We start from the raw sequence: 23,597 nt of genomic DNA on the forward strand, positions 1-23,597 counted from the left end.
GGGTGTGTTACTCTCAGGGTAGGAATAATCCCTGAGGGCAGAGCATGGATTCCAAGCTCTTCTCTAGCGTTAATCAGGGTAATACCTCGAGTGGCCAAGTCGAGCTAACTCAAACTTAAATTTGATCTCCTCTTCTAACCGAAGTGAGCCTTGCTCGCTTTCCCTGCCTTTGAGACAGAAAACAACATTTGAATTAAACATTAGAGCAGAGGTGCCCTCCGTGGTCATTACGTTCAATCCCTTGCTATGGGCAGATGAGGTGCCATATAATCCCTTTCACAAATGTCTTGAGTTGGATGTTAAAAACAGGGAGTTATTATCCCTCCTCCACAAAACAGCTGATGCTTCAGAATTTAGATGTGTGAGAAAGGAGCACAAGAGGCTTTTTTTCTCAGCTGAAATTTCAGCAATAAGGGAGAAAATTTCTTGGAAAACTCCAATAATCTGCTCTTATTGAGCAGTCAGAAAAGTTTGGATTTGAGATGCAGGTCATTTTCTTTATTAAAAAAAAAAAGCATGTGGGCATACGGAGAATTACTTATTTGAGGGTAATCTGTTCAGTTTTTCTACAATATTATCTTGGATGGACAAATAGCAAGAGAGTGCCTATTTACTGGCAGATGCTTTAACAAGAGCATCGCCTGCACAGCCCTCTCATTTAGCAGAGCCATTTGGTCCCACACCTGCTCTACTCCGATCTATTACATGGCATCTTAGCACTGGCTGCAACTTTTGCCGACTGAGGTTTACCCGCCTGTGCTGACTGTAACCAACCGTCAGCCAAGAAGAGGCAGTTTTAAAAAAATCAAAACATTTTGTGATTACGAACATTTCACATCTTCATGTTAAATGCTGTATTGCTTCCAAACTTGCTTGTATCTCCTCCCTCAGAAGGTGCTGAGTAAAAAGCCCTGCTTACTGGGCTGAGCCTGAAGAACATATCCTTTCCCTCGCTTTCAGTTTTCTGTTGTGAATGGTGACTCAGTGAAAGCCGAAATGTTCCTACAGCTCTAATCTTTGTTTCCAAGCCATGTATGCTGAAATGCAGATGCCTGGTCTGTGCTGTAGCTCCGCGCTGTGCTCCCACCATCAGTGTGAGTGGTTGCACGTTGCTTCCCGTCCCATCTCCCGTCTGCAGTGGGTATAACCATCATTGGTCTGCACTCAACGTCTTTTGGGAATCTGTCACCAGGACCAGAAGGCAGGTTTGGGAGTGCTTATTTCTGACCTACTCGATGTTTCCAATGAATTTGTGCCCAGGAAAACCACATCTCTGTCACTTAGGGCTGATGAAGACATGACACAGGCCATTCCCCTCTGGGATGCAGCAGTGTCCTTGAGCCAACTAGAGATGGTGGGATACAGCCCACGGGCCACTGGCTGACGGATGCAGCCCTGAGCTGCAGCATGTGGCATTGCTGCTCTCTGGCACAGGGGCTGCCGGCCTGAGGGGGACACTCAGAGGTACTGAGGGGGTCGGAGGTGCCTCCGTCCATTAGCTGGCATCTTCCCCCTCGTTCCTGCTCAGCTCTGGGCAGCTGACCTCCCTCCCAGTGCTGATTTCTTGCAAGCCCTGGGCCAGCGGATGGTGAGCAGGGATCAGCAGAGAAGCCGGGTGCTGGCTCTGTGTTTTGGCACCAGATTCCTGGCATCTCATCAGCTTGGCCACTAGCAAGCACACAGACGGCAGGGAGGAGCGGAGCATCCTCTGGGAGATAAGGCTCCTTTTGGGCAGGTACCACTCCTGGCACCACCATGAGGCAGGCTCGCCTGAGGACATGCCAAAAAGCAGCAGGAAAAGAGCGGTTGCCTCTCGATCTTCCCTTCCTTGATGAAGCTACACTGCTGCTGAATTCAGGGTGTCGCCTCGGCTGGCGAGATACCATCTCGATGGAGAGGCTCCTTCCTGCTGCACAGGGAACTCACCTTATTAGGCAGATAAGATTTGTATTTATTGTCGCTTTGTCATCTCAGCAGCAGTGCGGAGTGGTGGGAGCCGGCTGCTCTGCTGTCGGAGGCAGTGAGACTCCTCCTGTAGGCTAAATCTGAAAAGGTGTGTGTGGAAGGCTGTCCCATACACCCTTCCTCCACCCACATCCTAGGAAATCCTTATCCATACAAAGAGCCCAAGGGATGCAAGGCAAGCTGGGAGGCAGCTGATCCCTGCCTTTCCCAGGACACTGGGGGTCGGGATTGTCACAGCCTGATCCTTCTCGAGCCACGTATGTAAGACGGTGTAAATCCTCCGCTCTTATGGAGTTAGGCCGCCGCAGAGCGGAGACCAGGGAGGGGAGAACCGGGCTTAGTACACTGAATTACGCTGCCAGCGCTATGCTCGCAGCATGACAGGCAAAGGGACTCGCTCTTACGCCTGGTTTCCCTCCTCGGCAGAAGAAAGGAGTGTCAGGAAAGGAAATCGGGGTTAATCCAGGCAGCCGACTCAATGGCTGGCACGGGTGCGCGGCTGTCCTTTGTACTGTCAGCTTGCAGCAATATCACACTTGTGCAGAGGGTGTTGCTCTGGGGCATCAGTGTAGAAAGAGCCAATCAAACCCTATTTATCAGCTTTGCCTTCTCAAAGGCCGAGCTGATGCAGCACTGGATTTTTATTTTACCGATTTAACACCGGGATTTATGGGTCGTATCCGACCGCACATTGCAGGGCACCATCTAAATAAGTATTTATCATGTCGAAAGGGGCCTGGAAGGTGAGCGGCGTGCTTAGCACGGTGTAGCCCCTCGTCCTTAAGTCAGCTGCACACAGGCAGCCTGATTGTCACAAGGAGAACTCACCCCTCAATTTCACATTGCTATGTATGGGCTGGTGAGCAGTCTCTGCCAGGGACACGCATCCATCAACTCAGCAGCCAGCGGTCTGCTCTTCCTGTGAGCGCCGTGCCTTGAGGTACCCAAGGCTTTGCCAGTAACCTGAAGCCGTCTGCAGATCTGCTTATGCCTAGCACCAGTCACCCCACACCTGTGGCAGTGATAGAAACTGTCCGCAGAGGAAAAGCTGGTTGATGCTGCTCAAAAACGCTTGGTGATTCCCAGGCTGCACAGGGATGGTGGCTTGTGCATGAGCCATTGCATCTCCCTGACTGTGCTCCAAGGAAGTGCTTAACCATGTTTAGTCAGCGAGGCAGGGAGTCACTCTGGAGAAGAAGGGGAATGGGACAAAAAAGGTTGGTGAAAGCCAGTACAATTGGCCTGGAGGGGTGGTACTTCGATGCCTGACACATACGCTGCTGATGCATTTCTTCAGTTACTTGGCATTATCTGGTGTGCATCCCAGCCTTTTCACCACCAACTGATGGTACCTTCCATCTGGTACCGCTGGTGATGGTCAGGCATTGGCCGTCAGGCAGGCAAAAGATGAAAATTATCTTACTGCTTTTGATATATTCCAGTAATAGGATTCAGTGGAGCCTTTGCTGGGGAAGAACTGGTGGTTCACATTTCTGCTCTCTTCTTTGTTTGCTCTACTTAATTGGCATTAAGAGAGGAGCTAAATTTCTCTCCCTCTCTCTACGCTCCTTGTACAACTTTGAGTTCTGCGTTTTCCCCATGTGCAGAATATAGTGGAAAATGGAAGTCAAGACCTCTATGCTAATCTCACAGTGAAGAAGATAGGAGCACGAGAAATTCCTGTCTTAAATTGGAAATGTCCCTGTCCCTTCAGCCGCATCATTTCAATAAACTACCGCTTCAGTTTTCCATGCCAACTTCTTCCTTTCTGTTCTGTTATTTACTAGCCTAGACCAGCATGGGAGGAAAAGCTATCTTCTATATTGGGGTTAATTTCTTTGCACAGATAAGCATTTCTTTCCTTTATTCCACACTCCTTCTTTTTGATACCCCTAAAGCTCTCTGTCCTCCCACTAATAAGATATCCCACATTCGTCTTTTGCCTTTCAGCCTTTGGCTACATCTTGCATCTTCTCCAACTTCAACAACGACTCAAACGTAATGCGGGACAGATTCGGTCTGAAACAGAGGAAACCAGATGCAATACCAAGGTGTGCTCCTCCAGCGGCTCCAGTCGCAACCAATGTGCTCCAGAGGCAACTCTGGCTGCACCCCTCTGTCAAAGCCCAGGGAAAGGGCAGGAGGGATTCATTAAAAACCCACTGCCATGCACTGGCGCTGGAGCCTGAATGACTGTCACTGTTTTCATTACAGAAAAAGAGAGACCAAAGAGAAAACGTGACAAAGTACATCTCGCCTGGCTGGTGATCTTTAAGCAACTGGTGTGATTAGCAACGTCTTCCCTTTACATTTCAAAGCGCTGGCGCACAATGGCAGGGAGATAAACATCCAGAGGTGCTGCCTGCTGAAAGACATCTTTCTGACAGCGCGTTATGACTCCTGCCTCCCTCACCGGAAAGAACATGAGGTTTTAGTCAACGATGAAAGAGAAAAAGCCACACTTTATCTATGGTAAACAGTTGCCTGTTTGTATTTGTTTTTCCAGCTTTGAAACCAGTGGTCCCCTGCCATCCCTATGCAGCCGGCAGACTGAAGCTGCTTTCCCACGGACTTACAGGGCCCTGACTCCTTCTCCGAGGGAGCTGCAGCTGCTGGGAAAAAGAAAACGTCCCCGTCTCTTCTCTTTGCCTATGCTGGGGACTTTGCCTTTCTCCCCTCCGCCTCCCTGAAAGAGGCTGAGCCTGCTCCCACGAGGTGGCCAAAAGCCAGCAATGAAGTCGGCACCCTTCGTGCTTCCCAATCAGGCAAACGCAGCCCAGCTCCCTTATACAACAGTTATTGGCTACGACAGCTGCATCAGCTTAGATAGGATTAAAAAAGAAAAACAATAATAAAATAAATAGGAAAAAAGAGAAAAACCCTCCCCACTCCTGAAATTACTCGCAAAGTCACCTTTTTAATGTTAACACACACAAAATGCGCTCAGCCACTGATTTCAGCAGACCATATGCTGCCACTGCTGCTGGCCAGGTCCTAAGGGATGAATTTTTTTCCCCTTCAGCAAGCCTCCAGAAATGTCATAGAAATTTATATGCTTATTCACAGAGCCGATAAAGCAGAAAACCGGCGTTTCAGCTATTTTTGTTTTGCTTTGCAGATGGACGGTAAAAGACATAAATCTCCTTCCCACCGCTCTAACGCCCTGCCTGGCTCCCTCTTTTGTGCTGAACCACCATCCCTGTAGGACCTGCCCGTGGTTGGTAAGCCAGCCCTCCTCTTCACTCAAAGGGGAGCAGCAAGGTGAAGCAGTAGTAATCTCCCACGGTGCTGCCGGTGCCTCGTCCTCTGAGCTCAGGCACAATTTTCCGCGCAGCCACCAAGGCGGGACAGTTTTTTTTTTTTTTAACCATCTTTGATGAAGAAAGAGAAGCAAGCTGCAAGCGCTGGGGCTGTCCCTGTTCCTACCCTCCCCATGTTAACATCCCAGCTCTGACAAAATGCACGTCGTCCTCCCCTGACGTTATCTGATGTAAGTCCCGATTTACAGCGCTGTGCCGCACACCTCCATAAATCAGGGCAGAGCCCTGGGGGGAGCCCGGCTGGCCCTCTCCCGAAGCGCGTACGGGTTGCAGACCTGGGTGATATTTTAGAGACATTTGACGTTTAACCTCAGGAAAAGCAATATGTGGAGAGGAGGAGGGGACCGTGGCTAAATCTCCCTCCCGGCTATATTCACAGCCACAGCATGGGATGGAGCTTGCAGCCCGTTGGAAAACCTGCCTCGCATGGCACATCACCAGGGGAACTTAAGATTAGCGACTGAGGCCTGTTGAGTTGCTGACTGAAGGAGACAGCGGGGGGCTCCTGGCCGAGGGCAGGAGGCCGTTTCATTTCAGCGGATGGCCCTGCAGCTCCCAGCGGAAGTCTCCCAGGAGACATCCCTTCCCTGGTCCTGCCTCTCTCGTGCCGTCGCTGCAAGCGCGGCAGGCAGTGTTTCCTTCTCCAGGCAGGGCAAGCCTCAGTGCCTCTACAAACCCATCAGCATTGGCCTCAGTGCCCCACCATTGGTGCCAGAGGGGCTCATTGCTCCCCTCCATGCCCTGGGAGAGCCCCTCCTGTGCTGCCTGGGACTGGGAGCAGGGACGCGGTGACAGGGGCACTGCTCAGCAGCGGTGCAGCTTTGAGCCCTGTCCCCAGTGCCATCTCTCAGTTTATGAGGCATGAACACCCCAGGACACAGCCACTGGGACCACTTGTCCGCACAGCTATAGCGAAAAGGTGCTGCCTTCAACAGCTGCATCAGGGAGCAAAGAAATTAGGAATAAAGCCAAACCCAGCGGGAAGAGAGGATTGTGCCTTTGTGCCTCACGCAAGGAGCTGGGCGTTTTAGGCAGACCGTCGCCGCGGCTAATAACGGCAGGCCAAATATTAAACTAAGATCTCACGATAGCGAGGAGCTCGGCAGGAGGAGGACTGCAGAAAGTAGGCGCTTTCCCTCCAAACTCTGTTTTCTCCTTATTTAAGAAGGAGGAAATAGGTCAGCTGTCGTATCTGCCAAGGTCAGAAGCTCAATTTGTATTTCGGAGCCCTGGAAAGGTGAATGCACCAGAGCTACATCCCTGATGGAAACAATCACTCATTCTAATAAGGCTGGCAGAGGCTGGAGCCTGCCTTGTTCAGATACAATTATTACAGCCCGGGTGTCAGATTGCTGAATCTATTAGCTGGGAATCAGCTGTTACTTCAGAGCAAGACAGCTATCCTACAAGCAGTTGCGACGTACATCATGCGTGACGCCCGGATCCGGCTTACCCCGCTGGTACGGAGAGGCAGAGGGGGGCAGGACCACCTACGCCGCTAAGGAAAAAGCCCATGGCAGTGACCTCTGGACACAGCTACATCTATCAGATCGTGACGCCGGCATTGTGATGATTGGGGAATATTTTTACCAAACGACTGGATTTTTCTGGGAGAGAGGAGATCCTGAACTTATTGTAAATGCAGGGATGTGGTGCAGGCTGAGCGTGTCCCTCCCGCCCGCATCCAGAGAGAGCCTGTGGGTAAGGACCCAGTGCTGATGCTGTTTTTCTGCCCCAGAGGTGTTCGGGGAAGGCTGAATGGGGAAGGAGGGGAGCGATGCTTGAGTCAGCGCGGAGCTCTTTGTGCGGGAGCTAAAATAAGAACCGCCTGTATCCAAGAAGAAATACAAATTGCTGGTTAACAGAGCATTCCCACCCCAAAGCGTGGCTTAAAAAAATATCTGTGCTACTTCAAGAAGAATAAGAGGTGTGTCTGCACGGTTCTGGTGAGCCTCCCTCTGAGCAAGCCCAGCTATCTTCAGACTCAGCACCTAGCAGGCGGCTCCCCAGGACACCCCCCTGCCCTCTGTCTTTTTCTGGTAGCAGGCAGCTTTGCTAGTGATGCCCTCTCAACCCTTTTTTATCTGTCCCCCACTGTGGAGCAGACCACCTTCCGCTCTGCAGTGCGAGAAAGGAACGGTCACAGACCGTTTTAGCTCCGTTCCCGACATTGCTGGTTCATAGGACATACCCAAGATCCCTGGCTCCATCCCATCAATGTGCAGCAGCTGAAAGTTGCAAAACTTGATGTTTTACGCTTCTCGGGCCCCATCTTTGTTTTAAGCACTGTCTTCCTGTACTGGTGTACAGGAGGACACGGTGTTTTCCTCCCAACCCAAACGCTCTCTCAGTGAACCTCGGTGTAGCCCAGGGAGTGCGCAGGGAGCAGGAATGTGCCATGAGGGAGAAGTAAAGTCAGAGTCTCGGGGGCCGTATGTGCTAATTGTCATTCGGGTGGTTTTACCCTGTTAATTCTCCATGTTTGTGCTGCTGCTTTTTTGTTTTATTAACATGAGAAAGCGCTCGGCAAATTGAGAGGCCGGCTGTGGGACAGGTTTCCCACGAGGCGGGGATGGGAACAGCACATATCAGGCAGTGCACAGGGACCGTAGGTGCCTGTGAAGGGCCACCACGTTGAGGGCAAGGCTGCGGGTGCAGTCTATTCAGTCACGAAATTCAGCCGCCAGCAAGGGGAACAGGACGTCTGGGTGGGTTAATGGTGAGGAGGTGAAGATAAAGAAAGTTGCTCCACCTGCTGACAGAGTGATTATGGGCCATCTTAACATCCCCCCCCGATCAGTGGGAATGGCACATCAGGCCATCTCTGGAGGTCATTTCATTGATTGCATGAGAAACTGTTTCTTGGAACAACTTGTTTTGACACTAGCACAGGAGAAGACAACTTTCAGGTTAGCGAGATGTGACCAGCGGGTGCTGACGGAAATCCCACATCACCTCTGACACTTGGCAAGGGAGAGCTGCATGTAGGTGCAGCTCCTCGGGGACTGCCACAGAGGCAATCCCATTTGGAAATGGGCTTGTTTAAAATTCAGTGTCACAGTAAGGGAAGTTGTCAGCAGTAGGCTGAGAACCGAGGACGAGTGGAAGAAATGCTGGCAGAGGAGCAGACAGCTTTGGCACATTCCTAAAAATCCTGGCATCCTTAAAAGAAGTGCGACAGTTCAGAGAGGCCAGAGCAGTGTCTTCTGGGTCAGAAGACATGGACGCAAGGACGCGAGTTCCCCGCATCTCCAAGCCTTGCTGGACACCAACATTGCCTGGTGGAAGCAGTGTGGGATATGAGGCCCAAGAGGAAGGTATCTTGCCGAGAAGGCATGCGCAGTCCTGAACCACCTAACAGGCTACTAACAAAGGCACTGCCACAGCAGAGGAAGAAGCAGATCCTTTTAGCATTTTCCTTAGAGGACAAAGCAGCCAAAAGCACACAGGACAAATGGTAGGATTTGAGGCGTAACTCCAGACATGGGCCATGGGGAGGTGGGACAGGGAAGAACTCAGGTCCACAGCAGATTCTTCTGCCTTAAGCCCCAACAAACTTGACGAAGCTGACTGCAGTACAAAGGGAAAAGAGAGCAGGGCCTTTGACCCAAAGAGACCGGCAAAGCAGGAGGCCCTGGGACCACAGATTTAGTTGCTCACAGGAGACACTGCAAAGGCAGCAACGGGACCCTGACAATGCAGTTTAAAGCTCTTTCTCCTGCTGCATTTGCACACAGGAAGGGAAGTGCCACAATCTGCAAGATCAGGAGTTGCAGGAGCTTTTCTTTATCAGAGCAACAGCTCCCTAGATGAGGAGACCCTTGGGTGGTCCGCAGAGAGTGCCATGCTGTGCACCACTTGTCCATCCAGCTGAACAGTGCCACTCACCGTCTAGGCCAGGTGGGACACTTTGGGGATAATTGACCATTCTGCATTACTGTGCCCACCAGGGAAAGTTTTCTTTCCAGTGCAAGCACTTAGCTGTTGGCTTGTGTCCTGAAGCACAAGGGCTAATATCCCTTGCATGCTTTTACCATAGGAATGAAAGAGAGAGGGTATTTTTTGATCCAATGCGAAACAAGTGAATAATAATTCTGTGAAGCCATGTAGTGGAAAGAGAGACTTTGAGCGCAACAAGAAACGGAATTTTAAAATTTCATCTGCACAGCAGAAGGTCCTGCCAATTGAACCGTTTCCAGTAAACAATCTGCTAAGTCTGACAGTTTGAAGGAATACCAGACTGCCAGGAGTGAATAGGCTGGGATTTTTAAGAGGTTTATTTTTCATCCGAACACTTTTGTTTGTGAGCAGCAGCTTAAAAAACAAAATGCATGTGCAGCAGCATTAGCAGCCAGGCAGAGGGCTTCCCCACCAGCCGGGGCTCCAGGAGGAGCGGAGGAAAAGGGCTGTGCTGGCGAAGCAACCTGCCCCGAGCTGCCCGGCATCCAAAGCTGTGGCACTGTGCCATCGGGTCTGCACCAGGCCATCTTGTACCACTGCAACAGGCTGCTGTGCACCGGGAGAGCCTCTCCAGTGTCCCTGCACTCCCACAAAGAGTTTTGGGTTGAGTTGGGTTCCTGTCTCCACTTTCCACTGCCGTCCAGGCAGGAGCATCAGCCATCCTTGTTGAGGTGGCCGTCCCCAATGGGATGCCAAGGCCAGCTGACTGGGATTTGGGGACAGGAGGTGATGCAGGGGACTAGCTGGAGGTCAGGGCTTGCAATCATAGGACTGGGGCAAGCATGGCAAGAGGCTGATACACTGTGTAGCTCAAGGTGGAGAGCACTCCCCTGACGTGGCTCAGCAGGGACATACAGCCATGGCATGCCGCAGGTGTTGCCTTCTCCCAGTGCAGGGGAGCTTTGTTTCCCTGCTGAGAGCACGGGGACGAGGAGATGTTTTACCACCAGGCTGAACATCTCTGCAAGGAGATATTTAACCTGGTCAGGGCTCCTCCTGACTGAGTTAAGCTAGGTTCAGGGATTAAGGGGTTGAGCCTCCATGAGGGACAAAGTTGGCAATGGCTGTCTGTGCACAGCTCTGTGACGGCTAGCTCTAGGAACAGGGCAGCTGACGAGAGAGGAGGTGCTGGCTGGGGTTATGTGGGGATTGCCTCGAAATGCACTGTGTGTGACAGGAGGCGTGCAGCCACCAGCTTCTGTGCACACAGCCCACCCAGCATCCAAAATCATGGACCATTTTGAAGGTATGGTGCTAGCCATCTCACAGCCAGGATTGCTCTAGTCTCCCTCAGCTTTCCTACTTGCTCTCTTTTGTAGAGGGATTTCTAATTGGATAAACGAGATGTTCCTTAAGCCTATTCCTGTCTGGCCAATAACCCCACAACATGCCCCTTTTGCTAGAGCAGAAAATCGCTGGGTCATGAGAACTATCACCCAGTTTAATAATTATCCCTCTAAAAATCAGGGCATGGAAGGGGTTTGGCAATCATTTGCATTTCTGAGAGTTAAATGGAAAAAGGTGAGGTTGGTGCAAGCCGGCACCGGGAAAGTATAGCTTGCACAAGCAGAGGTGGCTGAATGCACAAGAGGATGACAGCGTTGCAACAGATGCCTGGAAATACAGCCCTGGTAGTTTGGTGGGGAAATCTCCCAGTGCAGAACATGTCAGACATGCAGGGAGATGTGGGCCATGTTGCTCCTCTTCATGTGGCAGAAAATCCCGGTTTTGCAAGTGCTGGGGCTTGCCATCAGCGTCGCTGCTGGTTGTCATCAGGAGAGCTCAGCTGCAGCTCACCTGGGTTTGACGTCGGAACGGGCCAACAAATAACAGCTTCCTCTGATCCTGCGTTCCTGCTGTCATGCTGTTGCAGTCCATGGGATAGGAACTGACCTTTTCTGCTCAGAAATACTTGAGAAGCAAGGGCTGGAGACTAGACAGGGAGCAGAGCCTGGCTAGGTGCCAGGCAGACGGAAACACTGACATACAGAAGCGTCAAGCAGTAGCATCTGGAAACGGTGATGGCAGGGCTGTGATAAGAGGAGCCGTTTCCACAGCTTCCTGCCAAACAGGGATATTTGCAGCTCTGAAGTCCAAGACTGGCCCTTCTTTTAGCATGGCGACTCCATCCCTCTCCACAGGTAAGGTGGCAGCCTGATGATGTGTGTCAACTGAACTTTCACTGAGTGCTCTGCCTGGGGAGGAGAGAGCTTGTAGCCGTGGGCATTGCAGGGGGAAGGCCTCAGCAGTGTCTTGTAATGATCTCCTTCCTGACTGCTGGGTATAAGATGAGTGTGGGAGGTGAGATCTTGGTTAGAAGTCCCATGCCTTCTCTTTAACACACTTGAAGCTGCCTTCTCGAGGCTTGTTATGGCCACTTTATGGTGTAGGTTATTCTGCATCATACACTCTGTTGGGCTTTATTTTTGCATGCTGCTGCCCTTTCTTCTTCTCTTACAACATTAAAGACTAAATCTGAAAAAAATGTTTGGCTGCAGTACACTGTAGTTGACGAGTTGGGATTTGATCTCCACAACTTAATTTTCAAAGTATAGGATGTGGAGTGTCTCTGTTGCTCATCATCCCAGGTACTGAGTTAGTGACCAGCTTGCAAACATGCCAAGCGTTAAGCAGAAAGATTCAGAGACAATTCCCCAAAATGAAAGGAAGTGAAACTACTGGGCACTACTTGCAACACGCTTAGGACTGACTCCAGACGTCATTGTCCCAGGGGAGCGGGGCTTCTTGACCTCTACAAGAGATAGACCAAAGCCAAATGGCATTTGCCAGTCCCTGTCGATGCCTTTCTCTATCACCACCAATGCAGAAAAGGGGCTTAAATCACCCCAAGTCACTGTTGGGGGGTCAGAGCATCTGGCACTGGTGTTGATGATGCCCCACTGCAAGGAAGAAGATGATCCCTGGGTCAGGTCAGGGGGAGCCTGCCCTGTTCCCCCCTTGGCCGAAAGACCATCCACCCTCCCTGAACACCCCAGGACCAGCTTAAAGAGTGCAGAGGGCAGAGGCAGAGTGGGCTAACGGAGGAACGGCTGTCAGAGGTGCTCCAGATCTTGGAAACTTCCCCTCCTCACCATGCACTGGGCTGACAATAACCCCGGGGGGGCTGCGCTCACTGTAAAGGGTACTGGAGAGGATAAGGGGTGGGGGCAGAAAGGAAGGACCAAGGATTGAACAAAGATGAATTCAAGGCAGGAGCGGAGCTGGATGCTGAGACTGGTTGCTGTAGGAGTAGCTCAGAGAAAAAGCTCTTCTCGAGCTGCCTTGTCATGCCGGCACCAACGTAATCTCAGTGGTAACACGATGGAGCCTTTTGCCCATCTACAAGGCCAGTAATTGCCACTGTTTCCCAGAGTTAATGTAAATTGAAAAAACATTTTTTCTAATTTACTTCCTGACTCTCTCTTTTTTGTTTTCAATGTGAATAAACACAGCTTTCTTTCAAATATACTGGACAGTATATTCTTTCAATGTCACCAGTCTGTCCCAGAGCCCAAGTGCCACACATCAGTGTCCCAAACCATCTAATCATTTAACACATCACAAGACTTTTTTGGAAGAGTGCTTTCTGTGATCACCAGTTCTTTGGCACCCTTGGGTTTCTGGCCTAGGAGAATTCCATGCTTTTGGGGTTTTATTTGTAACAGGCAAGGCAAGAGAGGTTTCTCTTCCAGGAAAGGACAGCTGAGATCCTTGCTGCACATGGTTACTTTTTGGAAGAAAACCATGGCGAAGCATAAGGCTGGTGATTAAATCACAAGAACTGGAAACTGGGATTCACAAGTGGTGCTTGGTGCTCTGCAGGGATGCTCTGAATCGCCTTCTTGAAGGGATACCAGCGTTGCAGCTCTGTGTGGGCCAAAGCACGAGAAGCAGCCCAATCATCAGCCCAGGTCTCCTCTCTTCTCCAGTTTCCCTGCGTCACTTAAGCAGGACCCCAGCCCTGCAAATACTTGATCACACAAAGCGTTTCGCTTACTCGATTAGTTCCCCTGAACTCTGGGGGAAGCTGATGCGCTGAAGCACACGGAGGGTTGGAGAAGATAAAGGCAAACAAAGGAGCGGAAAAGCTAATGGGTTGCCTTCTCCCTCCTGCTGCTCTGTGGAAAGCTTTTATCTGTTGGACTTTCCCCTCTCCTTCCTTCACAAACAAGCCTTAGGCCAGAGAGCATCTCTGTGCCAGGAAGAGTGCTTCGCCAGCACAGGTATAGCAGCAATACCACGACAGCAAGTGCTTTGACACAGTTTATCCCTGTTAAACCCACTGGTAGAAGCCCTGCTTCCAAGCATAACTTCTGTGCTAAAGCCTTTGTCTGGCACAGACATACTGTAACCCAACGGCAGTGGTGGTATTTATCCACATGGATTTCCCAAGCAGCACAGCTTCTTGCGGAGGGGAGAAAGGAGTTCATTTCTGCCTCCCCAATGAAAACAATGTGCAAAACTTCTGGAGTCCTGACTGTTTTTTCTGGCTCCTGTTATCTGCCTGGGTTTCCCTTGCGCTCCAGAGACAGCGTCACCGTGATGCCGAGACGCATAGCTCACCACAATTTATATCCGGACTCAGCCAGCGCAGAGCCTCAGCCCTCTCCAGCTCGCTCATTATTTACTGCATTCTGCTTGCTGACTTAATAGTGTTTTGTCCTGTCCTTGAATTCTGCATGGATGGATTCAGAAAAAAATCAATGTGCCCTGACCAGCAGGCCTTCTTCCTGCCGCGCAGGGGTATTTCCAAAATGCCACGATTTCTAGTATTTATTTGTTTCCTTTAAGTTATTAGCATGACAAGGCTAATTGCGATGTTTCAGGTGCGTTAAATCTTTCCTTCCACACTCTTAAAGCAGACGGGGAAGAAAAGAGCAGGAGTTATAACACCAGCACAAATAAATGCTAGCCTCCAAAATGAAAAATAATGATGGCACAAATAAAAGGCACACTAATCTGCTTGCACCTTATTTACAAAGCACTACCATTGTGATAACAAGGTACTAATGCAAAATGAAGGAGAGGGAGCAGGGTAGCTGAAGAGTTCTCCAATGTGGTTTAATTAGGCGGGCAGCTACGGCTTCCCCATCAACACCACCATAATTAATGGGCATTGATGAAGAGTGAGCATCGGTGTGCTGAGACCTCAGGCCAGCCACGACTCTGAACGGGCTGTACTGCTGCAAGGTCTGGTCTGTTCAGAAGGATATGGATCTCACGCAAGGGACCGTGCTGGCACGATACCAGTCGAGGAGGTGTTTTCTTCACGTTCCTATGCCCATGGCCGTTCTGGCAAAACTTGAAATCACAGCCACCTCACTCCGTGGCCTCCTCGTCCTATCTGTGCCATACTGAACCAAACTGCAGTGTGCTGTGGGGGCTGTGGGCTCTTGCCTGCTGGTGCAGCATCTGGGACACCCAGTGTTAAAACACTAGAGTATGACATTTAACAATAAATGGACCCATCTAGTATTCACAACTCTTTTATTCAAAGCACAGTATTTATAGTCACTACATCGCCTTAAATCTAGGGTGTAAAGACTATCCCCTGACAAGGTTTACAGACTTGGGGGATATAAAGAAGCAGCAGCGCATGTCCAGGGAACAGGCTGTGGAGGCTTTGCAGCTCTGCTTTGGTGCTGATGCTTTGCCAGCAGGGAAGATCTGGAGAGCGGCTTCCCAGAGAGTCCTCTTTGGTGGGTGGAGAAGCCTTTGGACATCATGGCTTGGTGTCGATATGCTGCAGAGCTGCCTGTAGCTGAGCTGGTGCTGGTGGCTGCCCTCAGCACCCCGTGTCTCAGCCCATCTCTGGGTCTTAACCCTGGCTTTTCAAGCCTTTAGATCCAGGCTCCTACTATAGAAAGCATGCACAAACTGCATGCAGGGTGCTGTTATATCCCATAAGCCACTTCTTTGGTTACTCTTCTACCAAAATAAGATCTTCTGCCAGTCACTTCCTTGCCTTGCTGCCACACACCTTGTCATCCTGCTCTGAATCCAAAAGCTCAGCTGGATTCATCCAGGGAGGAGGAAGCAACAGCACTGCCACAGCAAAAGATAGCGGAGCAGGTTTTAAAGAGGCAATGGATGCAGAGCTGAGTCCTCTGTCAAAGCAGTTGTCCCTGTCAAAGTCCCGGCACTGCCTGGAAATAGGGAATGGGTGGCTTTCACCTCATTTAGCAGCCGGGGCTCATGCCTTCAGTTCTGGCAAATATAGTGTGCCTGTGATCAGATCCCTCCTGTACCACTGGATTTATAGGCTGCTATAAAACTGGTGGGTCTCTTCCAAGAAAAAATAAAGGAAAGCAAACAAAAAAAACTTATAGGATGCTTGTGCTTCTCTTAGGGACTCAGCGAAGTGGCCGGAAAGCAAGGTAAGCCAAAGCATCACTCCATAAGCAGCTGCATGCACGGTCCCTGGTTGAGGAGGTGACAGCAGCAGCAGGATGTGAAGGGTCCTCCAGTGATGGTGGCAGGGCAGAGTCCTCATTGGCCTCTCCTTGCACCTGTGCAGAGGTGGGTTCCAGAGCCATGCTGCCTGCCGTGTGGGTCTTTGCCGTCCCCACGACGCAGGCTGCCAAGCCCCAATTCACCGGGAGGCCAAGCAGATACACAGTAGAAGTAGATGTCTGCTTCATGTTGCAATAAATGGACTAAAATCTCCTCTCCTGCCTTCCTCACGTGCCACCAAGCTGCCTACGTTGCAATGCAGGCACGGTATGGTCTAGGGCTGGGATAGCTCAGACACGTGAGAGGATTTTTCTGTCCCCTGCTTGCAGCAAAACAGTGGCACAAACAATCGGCTGGTGTGAAAATGAGTTCCCCATCCTTAGGCCTTTATAAGAAACACGGGATTTTTCATACTTGGCAGAGTCTTGCTTCAGCAAAGAGGTTTTGGCCACTGGACTGCATAGCAGATGAAAGAAAGAGGCTGGGATCCACGCTGAACCGGCCTCTGTGCTGGCATTACCGTGCTGAGCCAATCCATCTCCATTAGAGTTCACAGCCTCTTTGATCAATCTCATCTTTAAAAATACCAATGCTCCGGAAGGCTCGGGAGCTGCTTAATGTTCCTTCATTATTTTTCAAGCCATTAAAAACAGAGGTATTAGCTGCTGAATGCTTTTTTTCCTGTTTTGAAGTGAAACGGAGAAGCAGCAGAACGCTAAAAAAGCAGATTAAAATGATTAAAAATAACAGAGCAATGAAAGTCAAACTGTTGGCTCTAAAAATGTTGATGTGTTGCGTTGCTGCGGGCATTATATTCATATGAATGAGAGCGAAGGGCCCCGCTACCTGCCTCTGTGATGAACTGTGTGTATCATTACACATGGCTGTTGCATTAAATCTGGAAGGATTGCCGTCTGTTTCTGCGGCAGCGAGGGCTGCTTCTTCGCAGATACGATACAAGGTGATTCCTATACAAAGCAGGCTCATCTGGGATCAGCTTTAAAAGGGGCACAGGGGGGAATTTTTTTTGGTACTTTTGCTGTTTTCCTTTCCAAAGAGTCCTGCAAATTGCTGGTCTGGACTGGCTGTCAGGTCTCAGATCTCTCCCAGGTCTCAGAGCACCCCAAGCCCTCTTCCATGTGCTCACGATTGGGTAGTACAACGTGGATATGGCTCATATTTTCCTTTTCTGAATTGGCCAGGGCTCTGCTGACACATGTACGTGTCCACTCAGTTCAGCACTGATGGAAGCTCAGCCAAAGCTGCAGGAACCTGCTGCTGGAGCCTCCCTTTTCTTTCTCTGCTGAGGTCTTTATCCTAGTAGCAGATCATATGTCAGTGGTAGGGCTATGGGTAACCAGTCCGAAGCCTAACTTCCCTTTGAGCAACAAGAAAAAGCGCTCGTATATCTAGCAAGGATTAAAAGACTGTTCTAAAGCGGTGGTGTTTCTTGTGAAAAGTCTACGTAGTTTTAGAGTACTTCTTGATGAGTAGCTTTTACTTGCAAGGCAACTATATGTTTAGCACCATTATGGATAGGCTTGGTGGGTACTGAACGGACATGCAGACCAAGTGCTTCTCCTACATCCCTGATGAATCCGCATTCAGTAGCTGCCAAAGGTCGTTTGTTCTGTTTTGTGATGGCCAAGCTGGTGAGCTCCTTGGTTCATCTGTGTGTTTTGCCTCAATCCCATCCTTGAACTAAGATATGAAGCAGATATGTATTAACTCCTTCCCTTTCCACACCATGGCTTCTAACCAAAAGAAATCAAGGCCATTGGGTCAAGAGAAGATGAGTTGTCGCAGGATCAGGTCGTCATTGAGGGTGGCAGGACCAGCCTGGACATCAACTGAGAAGGTCAGTCCCCCATTCCTGAGGTCTAACACTCGCGAGCAAAACAAAACCTGCTTAATATTGAGGGAAAGCCTGGGTAGAAGTTTTTGCTGGTTAAACACAAATCTGTCGCTGTTTGCTTTCTAGGGAGTATCCGCAGGCATGGACGCTTGTTTCACAACGGGGTCCAAGGCTGGGGCAAAAATCATTTCGGCATGTGTAAAGGTGTAGGGATTCTCTTCACCAGGCACACTCTTGCCTTCTTTTCCATCCCCTCTGCTGCATCTCTTGCGAGGCTGGTGCTGAGCCAAAAGCAAGAAAAGGCTGAAATTTAAAGAGAATTTGGACGCTTCGTCAAAGCTTATCTGAACTCCAATGGTTTGCAGAGCGGGGCCGCAGCGCCAGCCCTCGTGAAGCTTCTTACAAAATGCTGGCTATTTCTGGCTGCTTTTTTCCAGCCTTCCCAGCTGTGAGCAGAGCTCCCCACGTGCTCCTGGCACCTCTTCAGATGGATGCTGACACTGCCATGCTGCCTGAAGACGGAGCGGCGGCGTGAGATGGGGTGAGGTACAAGGGGACCCAGCTTGCTGGTGGGGCTGGATTTAAATGCCTGGGATGCCTTGACCCCAGCATGGGAATTGTAAAGACAGTTATGCATGCAGACCAGGCTGCACCTCACTTGACTGAGGACTGTAAAGGGCAAAGACAGGCCACTCCAGCCTTACATACAGCAACAACCTGTGCATGCTCCTCTGAATCTGTTGGGAATGGCCCAACCTCCCCTGCGGCTCCTTGTGTGAGGGGATGCCAGGCCATGCACTCATGCTCATCCCTAGCAGCCGTGATGGGTCTCAGTTTTGTGAGCGGTCCCCTCTCGTGGCTCGTGCTCCAAGGGCAGTGCCACAGCCCTGTCCCCTTCTTCTTGACCATTTTCCACAAGCATAATTTGCTCAGCTTGTTGGTTGGTCGCAGCCGAGGCTGCGCGACTGTGGCTCGCAGGATGCTCACGGCACAGTGGGCAGGCGGCAGCATGGGGCTCAAAAGGCACGTTGCAGAGGCTTGGCTGAGATCAGCACGTGAGTCTTGAAAAATGGAGCTCTGGAAGATCCTGGAGCCAAACAACTCTGAATTTTGAGGGAGCTGGAGGGAATGTGGAATCCAGCCCTGATCCAGGTCCATGGGTAAACAGCAGCAGCTATAAACGTGCTTAGGATGCGTGGATTACAATCTGAATGTTAATGCGGCCTCTTTCTTCCAAGTAGAGAGATTCCTGGCTATCGCAGAGCAGTAGGATATTAAAATGGATTGGATTATCATATATTGGACATAGCAGCAGCCGAGGTGTATGGCAGGGCAGGTAAATATTCCTATCTGAAAGCGTGGCTTCTGCCTATTCATCAGTAAAAGCATATTTCTGACATTCTTTCTGGAACAGCTTCATAGCAATACCCAGCGTTCTCTGTGGAAGCCCAGATATACAGCAGCAGCTCCCAGAATGGCAAATCTGCCTTGTTCTTCCTTTAATTACCTCATTGCTTAAGGAAAAAAAAAATTGACACACTTTTCTTGCAAGTGGAGATTAAGCAGAAATTCAGCTCCAGCTCCAAACTGTGTAGCTTCCAGCTCTGATTTTAAACAAATAGCTGAAGAAATCCCTAATGCCTAAAGCCAGCAACCTCAGACCATGTGGAAGTTCCCCACATCACTAGCTTGATTTCCCAAGGCGATGAGCTGAAGAAGGCCCCCTAACCCTGACATGAATTATCTGTATTAGAAACAAAAAGAAGGAAAAAAAGCAGTGCAGATACAGGACCCCAAGCCTTGGCTTCTTCTGCAACTTGTATTCAGCAACGAGTCCAGTGGATCTCGGTGGGTGACCAGCACTTTTGGTCAGTGCTGGAGCTGCGAGGGGCTGCAGCCAGACCCAGGCTTGCTGGGCAGCTGCTCGGGGCTGGCTGCCACAGTGGCCACATCCCCTAAGAGCCTGGAGCTGGGCCCAAGCTGACCTGCGGCTATCTGGCTCTCAGGCTGGAGGTGGCTTGCAGCTAGCCATTCCCGAGCACAGCTGGAGCAAGCATGGTTCCATCTGTACCTATCCTCCTGGCTGTGCCATTAAATGCTTCGATCAGCCAACAGGATTTACTCCACAGAAGTACAGAATCATAGAATCGTTTAGGTTGGAAAAGACCTTGAAGATCATCAAGTCCAACAGTTAACCCACTGCCAAGTCCACCACTAAACCATGTCCCTAAGCACCACAGCTACACGTCTTTTAAATACTTCCAGTGGCAATGACTCAACCACTTCCCTGGGCAGCCTGTTCCAATGCTTGACAACCCTTTCAGGGAAGAAATTTTTCCTCATATCCAGTTTAAACCTCCTGGACACAACTTGAGGCCATTTCCTCTTGTCCTATCGCTTGGCATTTGGGAGAAGAGACCGACACCATTCAGGTGATTGTAGAGAGTGATAAAGTCTCTCCTCACTCTCCTTTTCTCCAGGCTAAACAGCCCCAGTTCCCTCAGGTGCTCCTCACAAGACTTGTGCTCCAGACCCTTCAGTAGCTTTGCTGTCCTTCTCTGAACACACTCCAGCACCTCCATGTCTTTCTTGTAGTGAGGAGCCCAAAACCAAACACAGTATTTGAGGTGCGGCCTCACCAGTGCCAAGTACAGGGGGATGATCACTGCCCTGGTCCTGCTGGTCACATTATTTCTGATACGAGCCAGGATGCTATTGGCCTTCTTGGCCACCTGGGCACACTGCCGGCTCACATTCAGTGTAGATCAACACCCCCAGGTCCTTTTCTGCTGTGCAGCTTTCCAGCCACTTTTCCCCAAGCCTGTAGTGTTGCATGGGGTTGTTGTGACCCAAGTGCAGGACCTGACACTTGGTCTGGTTGCACCTCATACAATCGGCCTTGGCCCATCAATCCAGCCTGTCCAGATCCCTTTGCAGAGCCTTCCTACCTTGGACACTCCCACCTGACTTGTGTTGTCTGCAAACTTCCTGAGGGTGCACTCGATCCCCTTGTCCAGATCATTGATAAAGATATTAAACAGAACTGGCCCCACTACTGAGCCCTGGGAAACACCATTTATGACCAGCCACCAACTGGATTGAACTCCATTCAACACAGCTCTTTGGACCTGACCATCCAGCCAGTTTTTTACTCAGCAAAGAGTATGCCCGTCCAAGTCATGAGCAGCCAGTTTGTCCAGAAGAATGCTGTGGGAAACAGTGTCAAAGGCTTTACTTTACTAAAGTACATGTTTCAAATCTCCCCCCAGATGTCTGTGTTTTCAGATTTATAAGGAGACCAAGAAAAAAGAGTCCTTCTCCTCAGATAAGGGATCCAGAGCTGGGTTGACAAGGAACTAAAGATATATGTCTACTACTGTCACCTGAACGGGGCAAAGACACCCCAAATACTTCAGGAGCTAAAAATGGTGGATTAAGGTTCACAGCTAAAATGTTATGGAATGGAGTTCAATTGTGATTTTGCTGCAGAAAGAGACTGAAGCACAGTATTTCATTCTGCTGGATAGTGCCCCATTACTAGCCAGTAGCACATCCCAGAGGGATAGGGGTTACTATGTCTCCTCACCAGCTCCTGTGTAAATAGCAGCATCCCCACAGTCAGGGACGGAGCATGAGGGACACGATGATCTTGGGAGGAGAACATCCACTCGGGAAGGTGGAGTCCCCACTTCAATGAATAGTTAATATGCTAATATTATTTAATCACTGGTTTATATTTAACCACTCTGAGAGCACACTATATATATGCATTTGTGCTCCTCCCCTTGGAGAATGGTGCTTGAGTCCCCTCATGAATGATACTTGAATTTCTCTCTTTCTCCGTAGAAATATTTCCTCTTGGAAGTGGCGGTATGAAACAGTTAGATATTAATGAAATTTTAGAAAAAAATCTTCATACTTTTTTCCTGCCAAAGCTGTTTTCCAGTTTAAACTTCAACTGAACTGAATAATCTTGGCTTCCTACAAGCTGCATTTCTCTGTGAATAAATAATTTTCCAGTTCTCCCTCCTTCAGATCTTATGGCCCATGGTATGCTTGGAATATCTCTGCATAGATGCATGGCATCATATTCCATATGGATCTGCACTCAGTTCATTTGTAGTTTGGCATAAACGATCGCACAAAATTAGTGCCTGAGTATGGGGAGCGCAAATGTTCCTTAGTGGCCTCCCTGGGACGTTGCAGCACTGTGATCTGGGCCACCAGCTTCTCACTGTGAAGACGGTGGCCGGCTCTTGGTGCGTACGCTGCTTGCTGCTACGGGCAGCGCTCTCAGCATAGGCGAAAGCCGCCTCCCTCGTCTGCCCCGTCACACTGCCCTCCTCCTCCTCCTGACTAGAGATGTCATCTGTGCCACCCTGCCAGTCTCCTGACAGTGTGGGAAGCCTGAACACAGATGTTCCTCTCGATCCCAGCCTCGCACTTGGCAGCGCAGCGCCCTGCGCTCCCTCCCAGACGTGCTGCTGGGCCAAAACACACACACGGAGTTTTATTTTTAATTCAACGCTTTTCATAGCAGCCTAAGTTGTGTAATTCCTGCCCTTTCCTTTCCCCTTCTCTCCTCTTTTTTTGACGCTCTGCACGCTTGGATTACATCCAGGCCGGGCAGATCGTGGTATGTAGCTGTGACTCTATTTTTACACCTCCTTCTAGCTCAGCCACTAGCTCCATGGTTTTTGACACCGCAGGCAAACTGGAAAAAGAAACACCCATTGTAGCCCAGAGCCAGCAGTTCCCAAACCTCTGCCTGAGGCTGCCTTCAGCTGCTCTGCCTGCCCTAGGCTGTGGCCGTGGCTCAGCTCGAGTCATAGGGGCTTTCCCCCATCACTCAACACTGCTGCCTCCGGCTGGGTCAGCCTTTCCAGTGCCATCTCCCCCAGCTCCGCTTCCAGCGCCTAGGAGCCCCCAGCTCCCATTGCTGCCTGACCTCCGGGTCTGGGTGAGACCCCGAGGCTCTCACCTACCAAGCTGCTGCTTGCTCTTCCCCCAAAGCAAGTCCCCTTGCTTGTGACACCTGGGGCTGCTTTGCTTTGGAAGGGTCGTGCTTATCTCCTCTGCGGACGCGTGCTCTTTGCTGCTGCTGCAGCGGTGGCTGGGAGGCAGAGCACCCTCTCTGTGACTGCTGCGCAGAGGGGAAAGTCAGGCTAGCAGAGACAGCAGGAGCTTTTTTATCACTTCGGTCCACTCTTCCCGCACTTCTTGAATTATTCTTGCGCCCGAGCGGTCACAGTCACTGCAGAGAGCCACTGAGGATGCCAACACACAGGCACTCCAAGTCCCAGGGTACTTAAATATTCGCCACCTCTTGGGATGCCCAGGACTGACACCCGCTCCTGACTTCTCCGACGATATTTCTGCACATCTGGCTGCTTCTCCAAACCCTGTCTCCCAGCACCAAGCTCCAGTTTCTGGCTGCACACGCAAGAGGCAGCTGGCCCTTGCAAGCTGGCAGCCGGGTGGGTCAGGGGCACGGCAGCCAGGGGGTCCGGCAGCCCTCAGCCAAGACCATGACGCTGTCTCCCCCGAAGGGAGGGGATCCAAGCCTTCCCTGTGGCTGCTGGGGCAGAGACCCTTTGACGTGATACCAGCTATTGCTGTCGTTGAGCTGATGACTCGAAAGCGCTCGGTACAGAGTGGAAAAAAAAATGGCAACTGCAATGTAATTAATGCTGTAACAACTTGTTTCCCCCTTGGAGAATTATACCATTAGCTGCTTCAATTGTGCATGAAATATAAATTACATTACTCAGAGGCATCACGTCTAAGCAGACACAATCCTAAGTGACACAGCTTGCCACAGTGTATCATGCTCCCTGGTCAAAATTAACAGAAGCCCGGTTGCCTGAGGCTAGCAGATATTCATTCGGATATCAAAGTTATAACCACGGTAGTTCAACTGCCTTCCCGCCTCAGGGAATTTCCCAGGGGAAGGCAATGTAATCAGGCTCTATCGTCCGACGAGAGCAACACACAGGTTGAAAAATGCTGGTGTACCCTTGGCAGCTTTGCGTTTCGGAGCCTGG

Source organism: Tauraco erythrolophus, chromosome 1 (assembly GCF_009769465.1).
Source record: "Tauraco erythrolophus isolate bTauEry1 chromosome 1, bTauEry1.pri, whole genome shotgun sequence".
NCBI classification, from domain to species: Eukaryota; Metazoa; Chordata; class Aves; order Musophagiformes; family Musophagidae; genus Tauraco; species Tauraco erythrolophus.